We start from the raw sequence: 23,668 nt of genomic DNA on the forward strand, positions 1-23,668 counted from the left end.
TTCCTGATATGATATGCCGAGGACAAGGCATTACTTCAATGCTACTACAATAAAAAATACACAACTGAAAGCTAATTGTGAGCAAACATCAAAGAAATCCAAACCGAAGGAAATTCTACAAAGTTACTGGCTTTATTCCTCTAAAACGTCAAGATCATGAAAGGAAAAGAAAGTCTGAGGAAATGTTTTTAGATGAAAGGAAACTAAAGAAACATGACAATTAATCCAACCTTTGATCCTGAATTGAATCCTGGACAAGAAAACAAGCTATATAATATATTACTGGAACAATTTGTGAAACTTGGAGAAGAACTATGAATCAGATAATAATATTGTGCCAATGTTACATTTCCTGAGTTTGATAAAAATACTTTGGTTATATAAAAGATAGCCTTTAGGAAATACACACTGGAGTATTTGTCCATAGAAAGGAGACAGAGAGAGGAAAGAACAAATGCTACATTACGTGGGGCAGAATGTTAAGAATTATTTGGTAGAGAACAGAATAGAGTTCTTTGCAATATTTCTTGCGACTTTTACAGAAGTAAGGAATTGCATCAAAATTTGAAGCTAGAAAGAGAAACTTTCAAATCCAACCCAAGTAGTAGTTAGCAATAGATCATTTTCAGAATCTAATAAATACTTCTAATGCAAAAGGATACATTCTTAATCCACTAATCTAAGAGCTTCCATCTAATTTATACAAAAAAAGGAAAAAGTTTGTAAAGTCTTTTGTTCACATTAATGTTGTGCTGTTGTTTGAGATAGCTTAATGTTTTAACATACACCGAGGAGATCCTATCCTCATCCACAGTCATTTGAAAGGTCAGCTTTCAATAATGGGACTTCCGAAAGTAAGAAAAGCATAACACTAGATCTAAAAGATGTTTTAGGATACTAAGTGTGATCTCAAATAAGCTAAAAATATGCCATAAGTGTCACAACATCTTGGGCAGTTCCATCCTTAGGATAAATCTGCCATAGCTAACAGCAAATGCTAAAAAGAGAATTCTCAGCAGAATGCTCCAGACTTAGAGTTAAATTCAACTCCACCAGTCACTAGCTGAATTTAAAAAGATACCATTTATATATTTAGTATATTTGTATTCCTAACAGGAACACTACAAATACTATTATCCCAATTTTACAAATAAAGATACTAAAGCAAAGAGATGTTGAGTAATTCTCCAAGCTCACACAGCCTGTAAGAATTTGAGCTAGGACTCAAATCCTATACCCACCAATTATGGTACATTTCCCCATCCCCTTTCTACTGCTGTGTGAATGACATAGAGACCCTAAAGACTATGAACGTTCCCAAGAGAGAATTTACTCAGGCATGGTAACCCTTCAAAATTAAATAAATAAATAAAGAAGAATATATAGAGTCAATATGGCTATCCTCACATCCAGAAATGTTCTTTTAGAAATCTACCTTTAAGAAATAATCAACATTTCAAATCAAAATTTATGTTCAAGAATGCATTCATTCTGATATACATATATGTGTGCATATATAATATGTATATAAAAGCTTTAAATATCCAATAATTGGTTCAATAAGTCATGGTAAATACAGAAGTATGATTTTGTATAGCATATAACCATACAAATCATTAATGACTATATGAAAATGAATACCATATAATGTTTCATAAAAAAGAGCAGAGTACAGAATTATTTAGATAGTATGTGTAGACATATATAGACATATGTCTACACAGACATATAGACACATGTGTATGTCTATATATACTTACATATGTAGAGAAAAGAAAAATATAAATCAAAATGCTAACATTTTTCAGTGAGTATTACAGGTGACTTAGGTTTACATTTGTATATCTTATTTATTTTCAAAACTTTCTAATATTAGTTTTAATCACTTTAATAACTTAAAAAAGCCAATAAACAGCATTTAAAAGAAGAGTCAATGCAGGCTTTGGAGAAATAAGAAGGAAAATGAAAAAGAGTAGAAAGAAATCTGGTAACTTGGGTTCCTCCTTTTGCTTATATTTGTCAAAAAAAACCATGAAGTAAAGAGAGTCCCACTCAGAGTAGGCTCCATAAGGAAGAGATACAGTGAGTCCCTGATCCAAAGAGAGCAAATGATATGAGCGAATTGCCCATCTCACAATCAGTCACACAGGTTGCCAGTGATGCTCCTTGTGCCATCTTCTGATAAGGGATGGCAAAAAAAAAAATTAATTTAGGAAAAGCATAATGCATTCACAATTCATAAAAATATTCAGGGAAGGCGTGGCCAGATGGCACTGTTATTTAAGCGACCAACTTTTAGTTTTGGCTCAGGTGGTGATCTCAGGGTGTTGGGATTCAGTCCCAGGACAAGCTCCCTGCTCAGCGCAGAGTCTCCTTAAAACTTTCTCCCTCGGGCGCCTGGGTGGCTCAGTGGGTTAAGCCGCTGCCTTCGGCTCAGGTCATGATCCCAGGGTCCTGGGATCAAGCCCCACATCGGGCTCTCTGCTCTGCGGAGAGCCTGCTTCCTTTTCTCTCTCTGCCTGCCTCCCTGCCTACTTGTGATCTCTCTCTCTCTGTCAAATAAATAAATGAAATCTTAAAAAAAAAAAAAAAAAAAACTTTCTCCCTCACCCTCTCCCCTGCCCTACCACACTCCCTCTCTCTCTCAAGTAAGTAAATAAATCTTTAAAAAAATAAAAACAAAAGCATTCAGGGGAAAAAAATCAAAAGTAATAAGTCTTTGATCTAGAAATTAAAAAGAAATAAAAACACCACAGAAACTTCTCTGTACAGTCCAATAATGGCAGATACATGTCAGTATGCATTTGTCAAAACCCACAGAATGAACAACACCCAGAGTGAACCCTTAATGTAAACTACGGACTCTGGGGAATAATGATGTGTCAATGTTGGTTCATCTATTGTAACAAATGTACCACTCTGAAGTCAATAAAAGGAGAAGTTGTGTGTATGTGGAGGCTGGGTGTACAGGAACTCTATCCTGCTCACTCAATTTTGCTGTGAACCTAAAATTGTTCTAAAAATAAAGTTCATTAAGTAAAGAATAAAAGAAAAAAGAAATGAAAATGGAATTTTCTTCAAAATCTAGCATAATTCTCTAATTATTCCAACTTTAAGCTATTAAATAATTGAAGATTTAATTGGATTAATTTAAGTTTAATTTATTTAATTGAATATCAATTTTAATACAGAGTTTTTCTCGTCCTCACACCATCACAAGAAGGGTAAGGACAGCACCATAAGATTCTGATAGAGAGAGGGAGACACCACATTTACATAAGTTTTATGACAGTACATTGTTATAATTGTTCTATTGTATTTTTACATAGTAGTTATTGTGAATCTCTTACCATGCTTAATTTATAAATTAAATTTTATCACAGATGTATCAGGATATATCAGGAAAAAACATGTCATAGTTTCAGGCATCTACTGGGAGTGTTGGAACATTGCCCTGAGGATAAGGGGGTCTCCTAGAGGTGCCCCTACATTTTATGCTTGTATTCCCTAGGAGGTGGAAAAAATAATTTTTTTAGGAAAGTGTGTGGGGTTGTGTGTGGGTGTATGTGTGTGGAAACATAGATAAATGATAGATAGATAGGTAAAAAATATCATGCGTCTGCAAAACACCTGGTTAGGCACTGTACTAACTACTGGAGATAAAAAAATTAAAGGCAAACTCTTGCCCTAACAGAGAGGCAGGCAGGCAAACAGACAAGGCACCTCCCTACTGATGGGCATGCTCTGTACTGCGTTAACCCCCGGGTGGGGGGGTCATCCTCATAGTAAACTAGGAAATGAATGATACAGCTTGGAGTTGCTTGGCAGTCCTATAAAAAAATTACAAAGCAAAAAGGAGTGGGTCCTGAGGCATAAGTGACCAGGCACCCAGTTTCTCTGTGGGAGTGATGGATACTTCATAGGTCAGATGACACAAGTACTTGAGACTAATGGGACGCAAAGAAGGAAGGCTTGTTTCAAGCATTAGCCAAAGGAAGAATACGAAAGAGAAGATGGTGTTCCGTGCATCTGGAAAGTAAAGTGCAAGGTGAGTAGTGAAAAGAGATAAACTGGAGAATTAGGCAGAGATCCCGTGGGGAGGATACAGAGAGTAACAGTTTTCAGTGAAGAGATCTGAAGTGCTTTGCATAAGGACACGGTATGATTAGATTTTTATATTTAAAAAAGTAACCCTTAGGTAACAAGAACAGACTCCATACTAAAGACAGGAAGACAGTGAATTCAATATTGCAAGAATCTAAGTGAAAACAATGAGGACCCAAACTAGGGTCAGGGTGGGATTGAGGTGGTAGCAGGGAAGGGATTAGGAGGTAACAGACCAGCAGTTATTGAAAAGGTAGAATCCGGGGAGTTGGTGTCTAATTGAATAGAGTAGTGAGAGAGAAGAAACATTCTCCAGTGATGGCCCAAGCATGGGGCTTGGTCGCTGGATGCAATCTTTCTGAAGAAGAAAATCTAAGAAAGGGAGCATGTTCCGAGGAAAAGATGAGAAGCTTCGTGTAAGACATGTTGAATTAGGTGGTGCTTGTGCTGGGCATCCATGTGGAAATGGTCACATGACAACTGGATGTTTGGATCATTTCCTTTTCACTGACATAGAAGCAGTGCTTTCAGGATCTACAGCTCTCCTGTATTTGTTGTGTGGACACACCTCAAAGGGCCATACAACATGAGGAGGGAAGTATGGGTGTCAGCTCAAAATCAGACTTCGCTCTGAGGGCAGGAAAGGACTGATGCAGGTCTTGAACGTAGGTGAGCAGAGTTTCCTCTCTTCTAAGGCATCATCCCTTTACTGTCAGGCTGCTTTTCTGGGGAATGCTGGCAGGATAAAGCAGGTGTCTTATCTGATTAGGAGAGCACTTAGCTGGTGTCTTCATACATACGAAGAACATGAATGAAATTGAATATGCAGGCATTCAATTAAAAACATCCAGTTAAGAGAAACAAATCATTAGCTATCTTTCTATACTAGTATCAAAAAAAAATTTATCAATAATGTTAGGGATAAAACTGTTTGACAGGCATTCCATAAAAGTCATTCATGTCTCTCTATCATCCAAGAGATTTTAATGAACAGAAGTTCAAATATCAAATGGCAAACAGACCGAAACAATCACCTCAGGCGTAACATGACTCAGCATGGACAAATTATGTAAATACCAAAGTATGTAGTTTGAGGAAGGTGAGCTCAGAGAGTTGCACAGGGAGTCAAAAATACAGAAAAACAGTCCCCTCCCTTTTAAACCATCAGGGAAACCTTTACTGAGTAACACAATATTTTAGCTGTTTGCGGAGTGATGAGCTTGGATTTCTGGGACTAGAAGTTGCTGCATTGAAGAAATAGCCTGGAATTTGTAGGAAGGAGTGGGATAATTTGGTGATAGGACAACTGTGTCTGTTTTCTTGGGAAGAGATAATACACAGCATCTTGGAGGCAGGGAGTGGAAATCCCAGATGAAACTTTCCATGGGAAGCCATTTGGTTACTCCTCCTGTCATAATGTGTGCACGCAGCAACAGCAATGGCTACACTGAAACAAGTCAAGAGCAGGTGCAAAACCACCCCCTATTGTGGCTTATTAGGTAGAAGGGAAATTTGACTGCATCATAGTTTTATTATGCCATCTTCCCAGGCTTAAGCTGAGTGTTGTTATTACCGCTGTTGTTAAGTTTCCAGTTTTCAAGTATCATGACAGTGTGCTTAAGCATGCATATTTTTGGAATTAAAAATAGATTTCTATTTCAGGTGAAAGAAATAAACCGCATGGGAAGAGGAACTCCTGAACAGCAAGGAAATTATTTCCATCCAAATATCCTAAGTAATTACAAAATAAAAAGAGACTAAAAAAAATCCAGAACATTTGCAGTACTACAGTATTTCTGCCACAAAATGTTGGTGCAAAGAGCACTTTTTAAACTGCAATCAAACCACCTTTACCACAGGTAACTATGTAAATGCAGAACAGGTTTTGCAAACTACAACTTGTAAACAGAAATTTCCCAGGCTCGTATGCTTTTAATACTTGTAAAAATTAATTATGATGTTTATTTTAAAACAATACCCAAATAAAAGTAGTGATTTAAATTTTTGACTGTACAAGTCAGAAGGACAATATCCATTCCCATTTAGAATTGAGTACATTTTAAAGTCTTCCTCAGTCTGACCTGAGAGGGATTCATTTCTTATCCTTCACTGCATGCCAAATAATAATGAAAACAATAGCAATAACAAAACAATTATTACTGATCAGCTATTAAGTGTAAGGCATTGTTCTTTAGTGTTTTTCATGTGTCAGGTTATCTAAACCCCCACAAATTTCTGTGAAGAGATACCTTACATGTTGGAAAAAGCACTAGCTATAGTTTCAGATCCTGAAATTTTCCAGTTAAGATTATTTAATGTGTTTTGAATATTAACAGGAAACAGAACACAGTCTAAAGAAATCATTCTTGCATTCAGATATTCAAAAAGATTTTAAGAATGTATTATTGGCTAGTCATATTAATTGGACTTGTAGAAGGAGTTTAAGGAGGAGAAGAAAACTTGGCAGGTGGGGAATAAGGAAATTTTGCAGCTGAGTTAGAGTTGGCTTAGAAGAAGAATCCACAGGAAAAGGAATATTGAAGAGAATGGAGAAAATCTGGTAGAGGATCAGGACCAATCTTTTAAAGTAAAGCCCAAACAAAACATGTTCTCATAATCCTGTGTTTTGTCATTTTTTAAGTCGGGCTATTCACAAAGGCAGTGTGGTGCAGAAGAAAGGTTTCTACACAGAGGATACAAGGGGCTGAGTGTTCACCTTTGTTCTGCCATTAATTTGTTGTGTAACTTTACAAGCCACTCTTCTTCCCTGAGCTTTATTTCCTCAGTCCTAAACTAGGGACAATGATACATAGGTATTGTTGTGAATATTAAACAGATTATATGCTTTCGAAAGTGTAAAATGCTATACGAATGAAAGATATTGACTGTATTGCTTTCAGGTTCAGTCACTGAACATAATTCTTCCTTTTTTTTTGATCTTTTGCCTTGTTGGCATAACAAGGTATCTTGGCATCAGCTTAGAATTCTGTTATGCTAAGCTTTTGAAATTCTTAAGTAGAAAGGCAGTTAGATAACAGAAAGAGAACGTGGTTTTGAGCCTGAGGCATGACTGAATTCCTGAACCCACACTTCAAGGACTTATGCACCAAGTCCTACATCAATAGAATCTTTCAGCCCACCCATCCCATCCACCATCATGATAATCTGCCCTTGCTTAGCCCTAGGCAAGGGATGAGCCTGAATTTGGACTCAACTACAACCTAACTGGAGATAATGCCAAAGACCCATTTAATAAACCTATGTTGTGGTAAGAGAGACTTTATTTTCTGATCTCAGTATACAGAACTCGCAGAGTTTATGTGTATTAGTTATTCTGGTTAACTACAGTTTACTCTATAGATTGATCATAGGTCCATCTTCCTTCACACCATATTGTCATGGGGAACTCAGCTGCAACAGTGTCTCCAACGTTTGGCATGGCATGATGGTAAGTAGGGGAAGCAGAGGTGGCTGGTCTGTGTCTCCTAATTCTAGCCCAGATAACTGGAGTTAGTAGAAAAATGGGGCAAGTTGTATCAAAGGGCATGTAAGGCCAGAGCCAGCGGTAACAGTAGAGAATCACGCAATGTATCCTTTGGAGAGGAACAAAAGCTCAAGCCAAGGCCCAGAGGGAAATAGGACCCAGGAACAGAGCCAGTGAGGGTGGGATGTGACAGCTGGTAGGAAACCAGACTCCCAGAATTTGGGTTTGTTGTGCTGGAATCTAGAGTAGATTCATTAAAAGAGGCTATAATACAAGAGGGTAGAACTAGAGTGAATATATATGTATGTCTATTCCTTTTTCTAACACTGTTAATAAATACCTCTGTATATAAACATTCCAAGAAATAATTAATTATGAAATTATTGATAGTGGGGACATGAGCTTTAGGCACTCACAACAACAGCACTACAGCCACCACATATGAGCCTGAACCTTAGGGCTGTTACAGTCAGTTGAGTTTTCTAGTTGTTTGGATGGTGACCAGTCAAGAGAAAATGCAACATTTTCAAAACTACTGATTTAGAAAAGTCAGTCATCAAAAAAATAAATAAAATGTCAGCAGCAACAAAGGAAAATCACAAAGGCAGGGATAATAAGATATCAGGAGGAATGGTATTTATTCCAGTAGTTGGATAGACTATCAGCTAAAAACTTTGACCATTGAAATACAAAGAACAGGGGCGCCTGGGTGGCTCAGTGGGTTAAGCCGCTGCCTTCGGCTCAGGTCATGATCTCAGGGTCCTGGGATCGAGGCCTGCATCGGGCTCTCTGCTCAGCAGGGAGCCTGCTTCCCTCTCTCTCTCTCTGCCTGCCTCTCCATCTACTTGTGATTTCTCTCTGTCAAATAAATAAATAAAATCTTTAAAAAAAAAAAAAAAAAGAAATACAAAGAACATCTGAGAGAAAGATAACTGACCCCTGTAGAATGGTTTACTAATCCTAGGAGAAAAGACAAAGTCAAGGTGAATTAACAGAATATTTGCTACTGATGCAGCTTATAAATTTGATTCAGAATCTTGAAATTTTCATTGATAATCTATATCCCTAAATTCTGATCATCTCCACAAGGCTACAAACTAATGTAAAAATTTGACACCATGATTTAAAGCAATACTTCGAATGGTAGTTTCTTTAAAAATGCAGTGGGAGGCAGAAATTGAAAAGTGGATAAAAAGAAATAATGTTCATTTTCATAAATTCTGAGATTTATTCCTACCTACCCCCAGCCTAAGTGAAATGAAAGCGGGATGATGAGGGCCTGGTAAGGTAAATGATTAAACTCTCCAGAGGAGCATTGTTTCAGAATTACTGTGTGGAGGAGTTGGGCTCTCAGGCAAAAGTGATCACACTGTCAATGAAGGGCAAATCTTTCATTATTTATGTCAGAGGATCTCAGTCTGTTATGGAAAAAGAATGGGGGGGCGCCTGGGTGGCTCAGTGGGTTAAGCTGCTGCCTTCGGCTCAGGTCATGATCTCAGGGTCCTGGGATCGAGTCCCGCATGGGGCTCCCTCATGGGGCTCTCTGCTCAGCAGGGAGCCTGCTTCCTCCTCTCTCTCTCTCTGCCTGCCTCTCCGACTACTTGTGATTTCTCTCTGTCAAATAAATAAATAAAATCTTTAAAAAAAAAAAAAAAGAAAGAAAAAGAATGGGATGTTACATAGATGACAGCACCCCTTACTTTATCTTGAACCCATGACTTTGGATAATCTGGTTGTCAATATTTTTTCCCCTGAAGGGAGAACAACGGAGTGGCCCTTTTCAAAGTACAGAGGAGAGAGCCACACTGAATGTGGGTAACTCTTAGGATTTTTATGAAAATATTTTAAAACAAAATTGATGACTTCCTTCTCCCTGGAGTCTATAAAAACTTATGCCAAAATAATAATAATGATATTACAAGGTTGTGGAATATAATGTAATATGGCAGGCTAAGAAAACTGTGTTATTTATCAACATGATTTTTCTCTTACTCTTCATCCACCCTTCCACCTCCTCCCCCACACCACTTTTAGGCTCAGAGTGTCCCAGTTTGTCCCATTGAGAGATTATGAAAATTTTGCTGGCATTCAAGTGAGACATCTCAATGTGTATGCTTAAGTTCTAAATAGAAAGATTTAAGAGGCAGACAAAAGTGGTCGGGGGTGGGAGAAGGTATTCTGTCTGCTCTCTGCTCTCGCCATAGAGATATGAGAAGGGAAGGCAGAAGAAAAGAGTGGAAGGGTTAGATATAAGTGTGGGGAGGCCTATGGCTTGCATCTCCTTCCTCAGGCAGAATGGAGAGTTGGGAATGGATACCCCACAAACATAGTTATCTCTTAAAGCATCTCCTTTCTCCTTTTGCTCTCTTTAAGTCTGATGATCCACAAGTAGAGAACCTGTGCTTCTGCTCTTGGGAAGGCCCAGGAAAACTGCAAACTGACCAGAAAAGAAAGCACCCCCATGCCCAATCAGTTGGTGCTGGCAATAAACTGCAAATGTAGCAGGACAGTAGACTAGAGAGGGCTGCAGAGAGGCCCCTGCCCCCCTCCTTCTTAGAACAGGACAAAGGGTGTCATATTGGAAGGATATGGCAAGGGCATGGATATGGCATCAGCCCTAAAAATCTGTTGAGTCTACTGCTGTATCTTGGCTGTCTCCTGCAGGAAGTTAAACTGGCTTTCCCAAACTCTTTTTGCAATTTGATGGCTTGTGATTTATTACCTGGGCTGAACACGTGGCAAGTCACACAGAGAGGAATGAGAAGTCAGTAACAGTTTGCCACCATGACAGAATTGTAAAAAGGGGACAGAAAGAAAACATGAAAGGACTGAGTTTAAAATCTGAAATGGCTTAAAAAAAAAATCCCCTTAACTTACTTAATGGGATGAGATCAATTTTCTATAATAGGTTAAAAAAAAATTGAAAGTGAGTTTCAAGTCAGAAAATAATTTTAGTCTTTCAAGATGAAGAAAGTTTCACTTCTTGCACACTGTGAACTTTGTGCCTGCTGTAGCAATAATGTCTCAAATCTGCTCTTTTGAGGATCTCTGTCCCTCTCTCAAATATGTTCCTGGATAATTGGCTACCACTAAAGCAGCCGTCTTAAGTTGCGTGGCAGCCAAGAAAATATTAGATCCATGGGGCACCTGGGTGGCTCAGTGGGTTAAGCCTTTGCCTTTGGCTCAGGTCATGATCTCAGGGTCCTGGGATTGAGCCCCGCATTGGGCTCTCTGCTCAGCAGGGAGCCTGCTTCCCCCTCTCTCTCTGCCTGCTCCTGTGCCTACTTGTGATCTCTCTCTCTGTCAAATAAATAAATAAAATCTTTAAAAAAAAAAAATCTCGGATCCTATGTTTGCTATCTGGACACAACAATTCATGCTCAAGCACGGCAAGCGAAATGGGTTTTACCGTGTCAGAATTATTTCGGCTTCCATTTTTTTGCTTAGCCCCGATCCCTCATTCCAACTCATTCCAAGTTCTCTGAGCCCTAAAACTACTTTCCTGGTGAATAACTACTCTCTATCCAGTTATAAGAAATGCTCATTCCCCCCTGTATCTGGAGAGGCTAAGTCCTTCCGTATTGAAGGCTTGGCAGCTGGATAGAACTGGATAGAACTTTATGCTTCTCTGAAACTTGATCACTTTCAAATTAATAAGAGCAAATATTGGAATTAATTCACCAGGAAGTAAAAGTCATAAACACTAGACAATAATATTCAGGCGTTTGACCTTTCCAATTTAGGTAAAAATGTAAGTCATAGCTTGCAAACCAAATGACTAAGAGAAAAGTTGGGTCAATGATAAAATTCTAGGTTTAAGGAATTAAAATTTAATGATATTTGGCTTTTAAATTATAAAGCAGAGGTCCAAATGATGGCCTCTGTCTGATCTCTGCAGTAGATTCTTAGATTACAAAGAAATGTTTGGGAAAAGGGAACTCAGTTAGATTGAATCTTCATAAGATCTCTGAAGATTTCCGTTTTTTCCCCTCTATATGCAAAGTCTGAAGCAGGGAAAATGATCATGAAGAGGAAATTATTTTGGTTATTTAGGATTTTGAATAAATCAAAGTTCTTTGATTTGAAAAGTTCTTATAGTTTTCTTAAGAGACATTAGGGTACAACAACTAACAAACCCAAATTTTATTTCTATTACTTTTTACAGTTTTTGTTTTTGTTTTAATTTACCATTCCATTTCATCTCTACAGCCTGCCTTATTTTTTTTTTCATTTTAGAAAGGGACATTTATAATGTGAATGGTTAAGTGAAATGCCTAAGGGTTATACGGACTTACTAGAAGCCAGAAGGAACTCCTGCCTTCTGGCCCAAAGCCCATTGATTCATTCTATTGTAAGCAACTGTTCTATGCCCCAGGGACACAGCAGAGAAGAAAACAAAATCCCTTACCAAAAAATAGAGTGTCAGTGACCAGTGCTATAGAAAAAATAAGGCTAAGAAAGGGGACTGGAGTGGGGATAGGAATTTCCTGACTGTGTGTGCGGGAAGGTGGAGGGTAGAGAGGGTAAAATTGCTCCTATTTCTTGGGAAAAAGTCAAATAAGGCATATTGTTAAGGTGACATTTGTGACAACTGGACAGGGATATGAAGGTGTTGGGAAGCAAGAATTTCCTATCCTGTTCAAGATCCTTCTATTTAGACTAACAATTAAATTGACATAAAACATATTAATAGATGAAAAGCAATTTTATTTTTGTACATATAGGGAAGCCCCTGTATGGAAATTCTAAAGATAGGCAAAATGAGGTATATGTGTCATTCTGAACTAAGGAGAAGTGGGTAGGTAGGGATCTGGGACTTCAATGGGAAGGAATGCAATTGATAGGAAGATGAAAAAGGATGAATGTTTGGTAAATAAATGTTTGCTGGCCTACAGAAACACTGGGACACAGAAGAATTTCATCAGAGAAGCCTTGGTAGGTCCTATCCCATCTATCATACCTCATTCATAGAATAATGTATTTATCTATGATGATAGCTCTCTTCCTGGAGCAGGTCCTCTATCTAAATCTTTGGGCAGTTGTGAAGGAGCTAAAGAGCTATTCCTAAAACTGCTGGGGTTTGACTGCTTTTTAACTCAAAATAATCTTCATACCAAACTGGCCCATCTTAGAGTGGCCTGCTGTGGGCCCCTACAAAGGAAATTTGGGGATATATCACATGTGGAGGTCAAATGTAGGGGAAGATAAGCAGTGGCTGGGGTGTGCCAAATTCTCTCCAGTGGGGTTTTCTTGGAACACAGCCACGCTCAACGGTTAACATATCATCTACAGCTGCTTCTGTTCTACATCGACAGGGTTGAATAGTTGTGACTGTGGGTATACGTGGCCCATAAATCTGAAAATATTTGCTATCTGGCTCTTGGGAAAAGTTTGCTTTTCCCTGGTTTATGCAGAGGGAACAACAAATGCAAACTCTTAAGGCACAAGTATGTTTACTATATTTGAAGAGTAAAGAAAGCAAATGTGGTTATGGTGGAGTGAACAAGGAGGAGAGAGGACAAGAAGACAGAAGCAGAGTAGGGAGCAGATCTTGTAGGGCTTTTCTAGACCATTCTAAAAGATTTTGAGCTTTACTTAGAGAGGGACAGGAAACCACTGGAGGTGACATAACCTGATCTACCTTTTAAAATTGTTCAATATTTTTAGAATTGATGAGAGCAGATTAGACTGGTATATGGTCCAATGATTGAGATGAAAAATGATGGAGTTGGAGTAAGGCACGAGAAATGGAGGTTGTGAGAATTTGTCAAATTCTGAATATATTATAAAGGTTGAGCTGATAGGATTTGCTGATGAACTGGAAGTAGAGGTGTTCGTGTGTGTTGGGGGGTGTTATGTAGCGGGAGAGACATTAAGAGAGAGGTTGGTACAAGTTTACTTGTGTGGGCCTGAACATCAAGAGATAGGAATGCCGTTAACATGCAAAAGGCAGATTGTGGGAGATGTAAAGTATAGTTTACTACCAGAAGTGAAGAATTCAGTATAGACATTAAATTTTAGATGCCCTTTGAATATCTAAGTAGAGATGTCAAAGAGGCACATATACATCACATCGGGGGTTCAGGGAAAAGGTTGGAAATGGACATATGCATTTTGGAGTCATCGATGTTGAGATAATATTTAAGTCACAAGAACAGAGTAAAATCACCTAAAGAGTGGCTTTCAACAACACAAGAGAATGATTAGAAGAGCTACCATTTAATTTCAATATATGTGACAAGTTTTGAGCTAGGAACTTTATACTCTAACAACACTTTACTTCAGTAGATATCTGTACACCTATTTTACACATGTGAAAATGAAAACGCTAGTGTTAAATGACTTGTCTGATGCCACTTTGCTAGTGACAGAATCTAGATATGCCTGCCTCAGTGGCCTGAGCCATCTCTGTTCTGTCACAACCTAAGAAATAGAAAAACAAAAGACTGAATATTGACTCTGCGTGTTTAAATAGTTAAAGAAGCAGTCGAATTACCCAAGTGGGTTGCACATGAACTCTGCTCAAAATTTCAACTGCAGGAAGATGCCTCTTTAAGGAAACCGCTAGACTGGTGAACCATGATAACAATATCATGGAACTTCCTCCTCAATTTCCTGAATTGAACAAACTCTCTCGTCGTGAATAAGCAGAACATGTCTAGTTTATGAGCAGATTAAGAGGCAGCCACTGAAGAGGAATGCATGCATTGGACATCATGCACATTTTAAGGCAAAATAAGGTTATGGAGGTTAGACACTCATACAGGACACTGGACAGATCCTTTATTAAATGACAGGAAACAAACCTCCTGCCTGAAACCCACGTATGAATCATGTGAAACAGCACAGAGACAGAGAATATTACTTAGCAATAGCTGTGACTTTCCCCCACCCCCTCACCCAATGTCACTACAACCTTAGAGTGCGGCATTTACCCTCATAAATAGCTTAGCCCCAAGTGAAAGTGTTTTGGTTGACTGGTACTCTCAAACTACTCTGTTTCTACTGGCTTCTCAAAAGCACAGTTACTCCAGCTGCTAGAAAACAATGTGGAGCCACAAAGCACCTGGTATCCTTTTCTTCATTCTTGCCTGAGCTGAAAGAAATCATCACTTATTTTTCACTGCAAGAATCAAAAAGGCACATCACATCATGCTGAGAAATAAATAGGAACTAACCTGTCAGCAAATGTGAGAGCCTCCACTTACCCCGATTATAAAGCCACACCTTGAAGTTACACCATCATTCTGGTTATAAGGAAACCAAGGAAGGGAAGCTGCATTTGGGGCTGCTGAACAAGATTAAGTCTTGGTGGAAATATTTGGGTTATGTTGGTCTGGATGAAACCTAGTGGGAGTAAGCAGAAGCTCAGAAAGAATCATAGGGAATTGAGTAATCCTAGTGTCTTTTCTCCTCCCACCCCATGTTTCCCAAACTCCAGGTTTGCCTCTAGGGAAACCCATCCTCTAGGACAAGGTACCACGATGATGAGTACATACCCAATGGGAGCATGTTGCTATGGAGAGTTCAAAACGATATACGGTGATACGACTCAGGAGATTAAAGGATTTGTTCAGCATTGGTTCTTACTATTGTTTTTAGGGATTTTGCTCCCTTATCACTATAATGTCATCTTATCAAGAGCCATGACCAAGTTGTATCATCTTTGCATTCCCTGAAACACCCAGCAAAACATCTGTCACACTGTGGGCACAGAGAAATGCTTCTGGAAGGGAATAGTAATGATCACCCTGTTGGTAGATAGGCATAAGGACCAGGATTCAGATTCTTGATCTTCTGTTTTGGAAATTGCACCAGTTCTGTGCTCTCCTTTTGGTACTACCTTGCTTTAAAGACTATAGTCATTTTGTTTCTTCAGCATCTCCATCCAGATGTATTTCTGGACCAGGAACGAACTGGAACTAAACTACTGAGGTGTACATAGTCACATTCCTCGTCCCTCCCTTGTGACGAATAGTCTTTGTACTTCTGGGCTACTCACGCCTTTTTTTTTCTGATTAGATGAGAATACTAACCCAGTGTCAGAGAGAAAGGAGTAGACAGTGTTAACATAAGAAAGTATACGGAAAAGAACTGTCTGGGAGGTTTGAGGAATGGGATTTGGAGGGAGTGAGTAAGCCATCCAGCAAAGGCTGGGCTTTCTAAGGAGCCCAGGACCCTTTCTAAGAATCAGATTATTGGAAAAACTGCCACAAGAGTGGGGTTTGGGGGCAGAGGTTATAAATAAGTGAAGAGAATTTTGAGGAAGTCGTCTATGCTAAGTGTTTTATCCTCCTTCTAAGGTTATCTTAAGAAATCACTCCGAAAATATCCAAATAATTATCCAATTCTTTGGGAGCTTGGTGTGTTATTTTGCTGAGAATGAAAAGGCTCCGTTTTATCTGAGGTATAGTCAATATCTTTTATATTGACTTTACTAATGTTCTGGTTACTAACATGTTAGTAGGTTACTGAATAGAGATAGTTCATTAAAAATTGCATGTCCAAAGGAACTCAGTTTGTGTCATTGGTCAAAGGACCAGGTAGAGTGCAGTGGTCATTGGAGGTAGAATTGAGACTATGGGTGTGTGAAAACAGAATAATTGAGTGAAGTAAAAATAAGATAACCATGAGGCCAGAGGTTACCTAAAAGGTGAAGATGGTTGGCCCAGAGCTGGGGGAAGCAGATACAGTAGTGCCCCCAGCCCTCGGGGGAATTTTTTCCAAGACTTGCAGTGGATATTACCAAAGCCTATATATAATGCTTTTTCCTATATAAAAATACCTATAATAAAGTTTAATTTACAAATTAGGCATGGTAAGAGATTAATAACTAACAATAAACTAGAACAATTATAAGAGTACATTATATTAAAACTTATGTGAATGTGGTCTCTCAAAATTTCTTACTATACTATACTCACCCTTCTTTTTTGTGATGATGTGAGATGAAAAAATACTTATGTGACAGGTGAAGTGAGATAAATGATGCTGGCATAAAGTATCCTTAGGCTACTCTTGACCTTCCTATGTTAAGTCAGGAAGATCATCTGCTTCCCACTGTGGTTCACCAAGGGTGACTGAAACACTGATAAGGGGTAACTCTTGTACCAGAGTTGTAGGTTTGTGGACACATTGTTAAACTGAGTGTATGGTGTTGGCTAAAAACACAGTCAAGGAGTCTGTTCTGAGTTTAAAGCTAGATACCTTGTCCTGTTTTGAGGAACTCCATCTTTGGGGTTGAGACTGTGTTTACCCACCTATAGAAAACCTCTGAGAGTTAGTATACCTTGCATGTTTTCATTGTTAATACTCTTCTCTTGGCTCTGATAGGTCCTTGGAGAGAGGATTGCTCTTATTCTCCTTACGTTAAAGTTTTTATTTTGATCCTTTTTGATTTCTCAAGTGGCATTCCTTTTTTTTTTTTTTAAGATTTTATTTTGTTTATTTGAGAGAGGGAGAGAGAAAGGGTGAGAGAGGCAATAAAGAGTGAGAGAGAGCAAGCAGGAGTGGGGAGAGGGGTAGAGGCAGAAACAGACTCTCCACTGATTGGGGAGCCCAATGAAAGGGCAGAAAGAAAGAAAGAAGAAAGGAAGAAAAATAGAAAAGAAAGAAAGAAAGAAAGACAGAGAAAGAAGTTAGCACCTAAAAGTTCTATAGCCAAATGACTATGAGACGTGACACAGCTGTGTCCAGCCCACAACTTGAGATGGAAGGCCCTGTTACACCAGTCAGCTGCAACGGACACTGTCTCACTGGGCTGCCATGTCTAGCAACTCTGTCTGAGGGAAAAAGTGTTCAGTTTTCTGCTGGTTTGTAGAACTTAGTTATTGACCTGTTACTGAGTAGTGTTTAATTAAAAAAAAAAAAGAGAGAGAGAGAGATACTTATCTCTGTTAAAGGAATACTTTTTAGAAGTATTATGATATACAATTTTCTTTTTTTTGTGTGCGTTGCAGGTGTTCGAGGAGGCTTGGGAGAGGATTCAAGCAGAGTGAAGCAAAAGGAAGAAAGGGGGTGGAGTGATTTGGAACAAAATACTAACTTTAACTGCTTTTCAAAGCTTTTTCAGTCACTGCAGTGTATGAACCATGAGTAATGGCATAAAGTACAATAAAGTACAAACTTTATTGCTAGCTCTTTAGTTCAAAAACCAAATTATAAAGAATTATTTGAGGAGAAGAAGAATTGAACTTCTGGCAAAAATTTAGCAAAATGCTCAAAATTTTTGCAATAGTATTTAAATCTTAAAATAAGGTACTGAGATTGAAAATATGATGAGTATCATTCTTTAGTTCAAATACTGTGCCCATTGTAGAAGTAGCATTTGAAATATATGACAATTTATTGAGGAACTCCTGATTGCCCAGTGTCTCAGTTTTAAGAATCTGACAATATTTTTCACTCATATTACATTAATGCCTCATATTTTACATTTAAGTATTCATTTTGTTTAATTAATTTTGTTTTGCACTTCTGGAATTTTCTCTTCACTTGAACTTACTGGTCTTTATCTAGACATTTTTTCATATGGTTTAATGATAGTCCTACAAATAATATTAAATAGTGGTGGGGAAATTTATGAAATAATGAAAGCTCACTGCAATCTCCCCTATTTGTTTTTGTTAAAAGGCCAGAGCCTGACAAAAAGCACAGTGTAGTGGATCCTGCTTGTTTCCAGACATGACTTGTTTATTTAGCTGATGATATTTGTCCAGTCTACTCAGGTACAAATGATAATAAAATTATCTAGGATTCATAAATGTGGAAATTAAATTGCAACACCACTCTTCAGAGTGCTCAGGCCAAAACTCAGAGGCATCATCCTTGTCTCTTCCTTCCCCCCATACCGTCAGCAAATCTTCTTGGCTCTAGCATTACAAAACAATCCAGGGGGATGCCTGGGTGGCTCAGTCAGTTAAGCATCTCCTTTTGGCCCAGGTCAAGATCCCTGGGTCCTGGGATCAAGTCCTGCATCCGGCTCCTTGCTTAGGTGGGAGACTACTTCTCCCTCTGCCTGCTGCTCCTCCTGCTTGTGCGTGCTCTTTCTCTCTTTCGAGTAAATAAATGCAAATCTTATAAAAAATATGATTCACGATCTGATCCTTTCTCACCATAGCCACTAATTTTAACCATTCCACCCTAAGCCACCAACTCCTTGCCAGATTATTGCAGCATCTTTTTAACTATAGGGAGAACTGTGAGGTAAAATTATCAGTAAAAGATGGCTAGAGTATGTCTGTATTTCTTTATATTTGGGGCAGGTTGTGTCTAAATTTGTATCAGAATATTTGACTCTAAAAACCAGAAACCTGTTCAAACTCATTTATACAAAGATGGAAAGAAAGAGTAGCCAGATTTCATAAGGAATAAGCACTGGGAAAATGGAAGGTCAGGAATGGGGATTCTGCTCTCCACTTCTTTATAGAGTCATTTCTCTGTAGGTTGTGTGTCTGTTTCGTTTTACCATGTGCCAGCTAAGTCTGGGCATACTTACCTTCAGTCCCAGGTCCACATAACTTCCTAGTTCAGACTGATTAGCATTGTCTGATTCAACTCCAAATTCCCAGAAGAAGATGATCTCTTGGCATGGCTTACTTCAGATCTTTGCCTTAATCTGTTTGGATAAGAATACATGATTATCTGGTCAAAACACCTGGCCCAGCAATTTAGGAGGGCTTAGGGGACCCATTCAGAAAAGGGGGCCTGAACTAGGGAAACTAACTAATTAATATCTCTGCTGCAATTTACAAATAATTTAAATTCAATATTGTGTTAAATAGTATGGTGAATCAATTGCTGTCACACATATTTCCTTTGGGATTCAAATAAATTGAAATGAAGTGGATATAAATAAAAGCTAACAGGTAAGGCAGATCTGGTCTACTTCCAGAAAGTTTTTGCTGGTAATATAATTTCTCATTAAAATATTTATTTTCAGTGTCTATTTTATTCCTCTTGATCAGTATCTAGTGGCTCCTATAAGACCAATCACAGAGCTTTCGTTAGCCTGGCATGGTAGACTTTAAACAAGGCAACAAGGAGTGGCAGATTCCAGAATGTTACGAAACTTTAGTCTTTGGCTTTCTATGCTGAGTAATTTAATGAGGTGCTTTCCTTTTCCTATGTCAATTTTTCTTACTTTCTTTCTTTCTTTTTGTCTTTTTATTTTCATTGTATTAGTTGAGTATTGTTTTGAGTTGTATTGACTCAGGTAAATGTAATATAACTATAATTTCTCAGTGGTATATACTATTACATCATCATCTCCTGATCCATTCTTCCAGTTGGTAAGAAAGAATTCCATTTGAGAGAATGTTGCTTGCCGAAAGGCAGAAGCTACTGAATTGTTTGGAATCAACACACTGATTCATTCATTAAAACAAACAAAAATTAATCTTTGTTGAGAGATTATTAAGGGTAAAACTTCTTCTGTGCTAAACTTAAAAATGCATAATATAAATTTAAATTTTAATCATTTTATTCTTAAAATTTTAATTAATTTTAATTTGATTCTTAAATTTTATATCATATATTTTTTTTCCAATTTAATTTTAAAAATCAACTGATTTTTAAAGACAATTTTTTTTTTTTTTAAAGATTTTATTTATTTATTTGACAGACAGAGATCACAAGTAGGCAGAGAGGCAGGCAGAGAGGGGGGTGGGGGGAGCAGGCTTCCTGCGGAGCAGAGAGCCCGATGCGGGGCTCGATCCCAGGACCCTGAGATCATGACCCGAGCCGAAGGCAGCAGCCCAAACCACTGAGCCACCCAGGCGCCCCAAAGACAATTTTTAAAGACAAGAAAAACTGAGTCTGAGGATCCATTATTTTATTTTTGCTATCATAAGGTAAATATTTTGGGGGCATTGCTATTTTTTACCTAATAGAATTCTGGGTATGTCCTGGTCTCCTTGAGCTTGAAGACGACGGATTGCAAGTTCACAAAGCTAATCTCCATTAGCAGGTTTGTTCCACATTCATCTTAAATGTCATGTGTCTCTATGAATTGAAGTTTTGGGAATGCCAGGAAGAATTCACAATCTGCTGAGAGGGATGAGGCATGAAAATCAAAACAAAAATGATGAAGTAAAAAATGGGGACTGGCTTAAATTGGTGATCTCTTGAACTCCCTTTCACCTCAAGGTACCCTGATAGTAGGACGGAAAAACTGACATTTTTTAGTATCTACAGAGTGCTAAGCAACCCAGTGCAAACTACATTTGTTTTTAGTTTACCTTCACAAAACCCTAAGAAGAAGGTAGTATGAATTTAATTTTACATATGAGGAATCTGACTCTTAGAAAAAGTAAGGAATTTGTTCAACATTGCACCTTATCACCAAGGCCTGGATTGAAATCCATGTCTGGCAGACAGAAGAGCCTAGCATTTTTCCACTGCACCACAAATCCTCTCAGCAAGAAGCTGTCCCTTCTCAGAAGAGTTTTATAAATTTATTCCAAATTAAATAAAAAGGTGGATCAAAAAATTACGTGGGGCAAATGATCTCTTTTGCAATTTTCCTCTATGGAGGTTTTGGTATTTTTTTAAAAAGCTCTCCAGGTACTTTCTCGATAACCTCCCCACCTACCTTCTGATGCCCTTTCTCCTCTTCACCCGGGCAACTCCTATTCATCTGGATTCAACTATGGTGTGTTTCTCTGGCTGGTTAAATTACTCTCTTTAGTCCTTGTGCAAGATTCCATCAGTGGACTCATCATATGGTTGCACGCTTTCTTTTTATGTGAGGTTTTCCCCCTTTAGACTGTGGTGAGCTTGTCGAAAGCCAAGTATTGCGTTTTTGTGTCTTCGTAACCAAGCACAATGACTCAAACTCAAAATGTGTTTCAGAGAACTAAATTAGTAAACAAAAACTTTAGAGCCACTTGGAAATAGCTTAAGAAATCCTCCAAAATTTGCTTTATTGTCCGTTGTACCCAGTGAATTAGCTGAGTGATTCAATAAATAATAAGCAACAAAACAATTTTACAGGTTCCAAGGGTCAGGCATCGTCCTGGATGCGGAAGCTCCAGAGAGAACTACATTTCCCAAAATCCCTAAGCCCCACTCGTAGTTGGTTTGCTGAATGTTCTTAAAGGCCGGTCACGTCAACTAATAGCGTGGCGAGAATTTCCCCGATCGGGTAGGAGGCGGCCAATCACAAAGAAGAGGGCGGGCGCTTCTGATTTCGGTTCAGGAAACTCGATCTATCCCTTCCTTGCCTTTTCGCAGGACGGTCGGAGGCGAAGTTATTAACCTGAGAGAGTGTTCTCCATTCCCACCCGCACTCCACGAATTAGAAATAGTCTATGCGTTTTCATCCTTCCTTCCGTTTTCCCCAGTTACTACGTCCTTTCCAATCAAATGCCTCTTGCTTCCCATTCACCTTTCTTGAACACGCTCTCCGGGAGGGTCCCCCTAAGCATGAATCTCTACCCTTCCAAACTTGAGCCAGACAATTGTCCCTACACCTCCCAGGGAGAGGGTGCCAGTGGAGAAGCGGAAAAGTCGGCGCAAAGACTTCATCCTTCCCTCTCTTCCCCTCGCAAGAGTGGAGAGGCTATTGGGGATTACTTACTGGATAATCGGCATTACAAGGCGGATTGTAGGGTCTGAAAATGAGTGGCAGTGCGGTATTTACTTCCACCTTGGCTCCCGCCTCCATCCCCACCCACCCGATTGCGGACTGAAGCCAGGGCTGGTGTGTCACCGGCCCGGGCAGACACCCAGCCTTGGACCGGCTCCTCTCTGGCACGCTATTCCCTTCCAGCAGCTACCTGCCATGGCCACGCTTTAATGTGACCGACAGTAACAGATTCAAGAAATGATTCCACCCCCCCCCCCCCCCAACTCCCCGGTTTATCTCCTTTCTTTTTCTAGTACCTAAATCTGTCATCCTTTTACCACAGTCATAAACGTTGTCTAGAAGCTCTTTTTCAAAAATGAGATCCAAAACAATCCAAAACAAAGGCATCACTACAGCAATATTGCAGCCAGCAGCCAGGAGCGTGTACCTCGCTGAAGGGTGAGAGCATAAACCCCCGCTTTAACGACCGAATTTAAAATAAAGGCTTCCTGCTGCTCGTTAGTCAACATTTTTACTATCTCAGCTGCCGGAGAAACAGCTGCATACTCTGGCCTGACGATTGGGGTGGGAGAAATTTAACCATGGTCTGGGATTTTCGCCGAGGGTAATTTAAGCCCGAGCTCCACTCAGGCGAAGGGGGCACACGGCGGCAGGGGGGTAAGGCGGCGGGGGGGGGGGGGCGACAAGACGGTGGGGAGGGAGATGCAGGGCGCATGCGCATACTCCCCAGCCCTGCTCCGCGGAGGCCCAGCTGCCGCCACCGCCGGGGCCGGCGCTGTAACCGCGGGTGCCGCTGCTGCTCGGGGCGGGCGTTGGTGTCGTGTGCCGAGGCACCCTGTCAGGCGAGAGGGAGCTGTGGGGCGGGAGCCTGGGCGGCGGCGGCGGCGCCTGAGGAAGGCAGCGGGGGCTCTGAAGGAGCGAGGGCGGGCTGGTCCGGCGGCAGAGAAGCGAGGCGGAGAGCGCGGGGACCCACCCCGGGCGCCCAGCGTGTGATGCCGGCCGGGCAGAGGCGCTGAGCTGCGGGGAGGCCGAGCGGCGGCCGTGGACGGAGGGCCAGCGACCCCCGGGAGGAGGAGGAGGAAGCGCAGGAGCGGGAGGAAGCGCCGAGGGACTGCGGGGCCGGGGCGGGCGACGAGCGGCGGGGCCGCGGGCCATGGACGCGGCGGTGGCGGCGGGGGCGAGCCGGGGCGGCGGCGCGGCGCAGAGTCAGCCTGCGGCCAGGTGAGGCTGGGCAGTGCGGGCTCCGGGCGCCGCTGCCACTGCTGTGCCGCCGGGCCGCGGAGCGAGGCGGCGGCGGCGGTGGCTGAAGCGGCGCCACAGCTGCCGCGGCGAGCGGCGGCGGCCTCGGAAGAAGAGGGGTCGCCGCCCGGGGTTCTGGTGGCCGCTGCTCTTTCGTCGTCGCAGTATTTCCTGTTTGGATTATCTTGTGCTTCTCCCCAGCTGCCTCCTTCCCCTCACACTCCCACTCTGCCCCACTCCTCCGTGTCCTCGGT

At 40.3% G+C, this 23,668-nt stretch overlaps 1 long non-coding RNA gene across 3 annotated transcripts in view; it reads right to left on the minus strand.

Moving 5' to 3' along the window:
* LOC132018224 (uncharacterized) overlaps nucleotides 1-22,443 on the minus strand; it is a 39,691-nt gene extending 17,248 nt beyond the window's left edge. For 2 of the 3 annotated variants that reach the window (XR_009404477.1, XR_009404476.1), the window contains exons 1-4: nucleotides 21,180-22,443; nucleotides 20,472-20,632; nucleotides 19,086-19,205; nucleotides 14,797-14,935 (exon numbers count right to left, since the gene is read on the minus strand). This is a non-coding gene — a long non-coding RNA (uncharacterized LOC132018224). The remainder of the gene's footprint in view (nucleotides 1-14,796; nucleotides 14,936-19,085; nucleotides 19,206-20,471; nucleotides 20,633-21,179) is intronic. The other variant, XR_009404478.1, reaches the window with a different exon arrangement.
* Between the last annotated feature and the right edge of the window lie 1,225 nt (nucleotides 22,444-23,668).

This window comes from Mustela nigripes, chromosome 5 (genome assembly GCF_022355385.1).
Source record: "Mustela nigripes isolate SB6536 chromosome 5, MUSNIG.SB6536, whole genome shotgun sequence".
Taxonomy (NCBI): Eukaryota; Metazoa; Chordata; class Mammalia; order Carnivora; family Mustelidae; genus Mustela; species Mustela nigripes.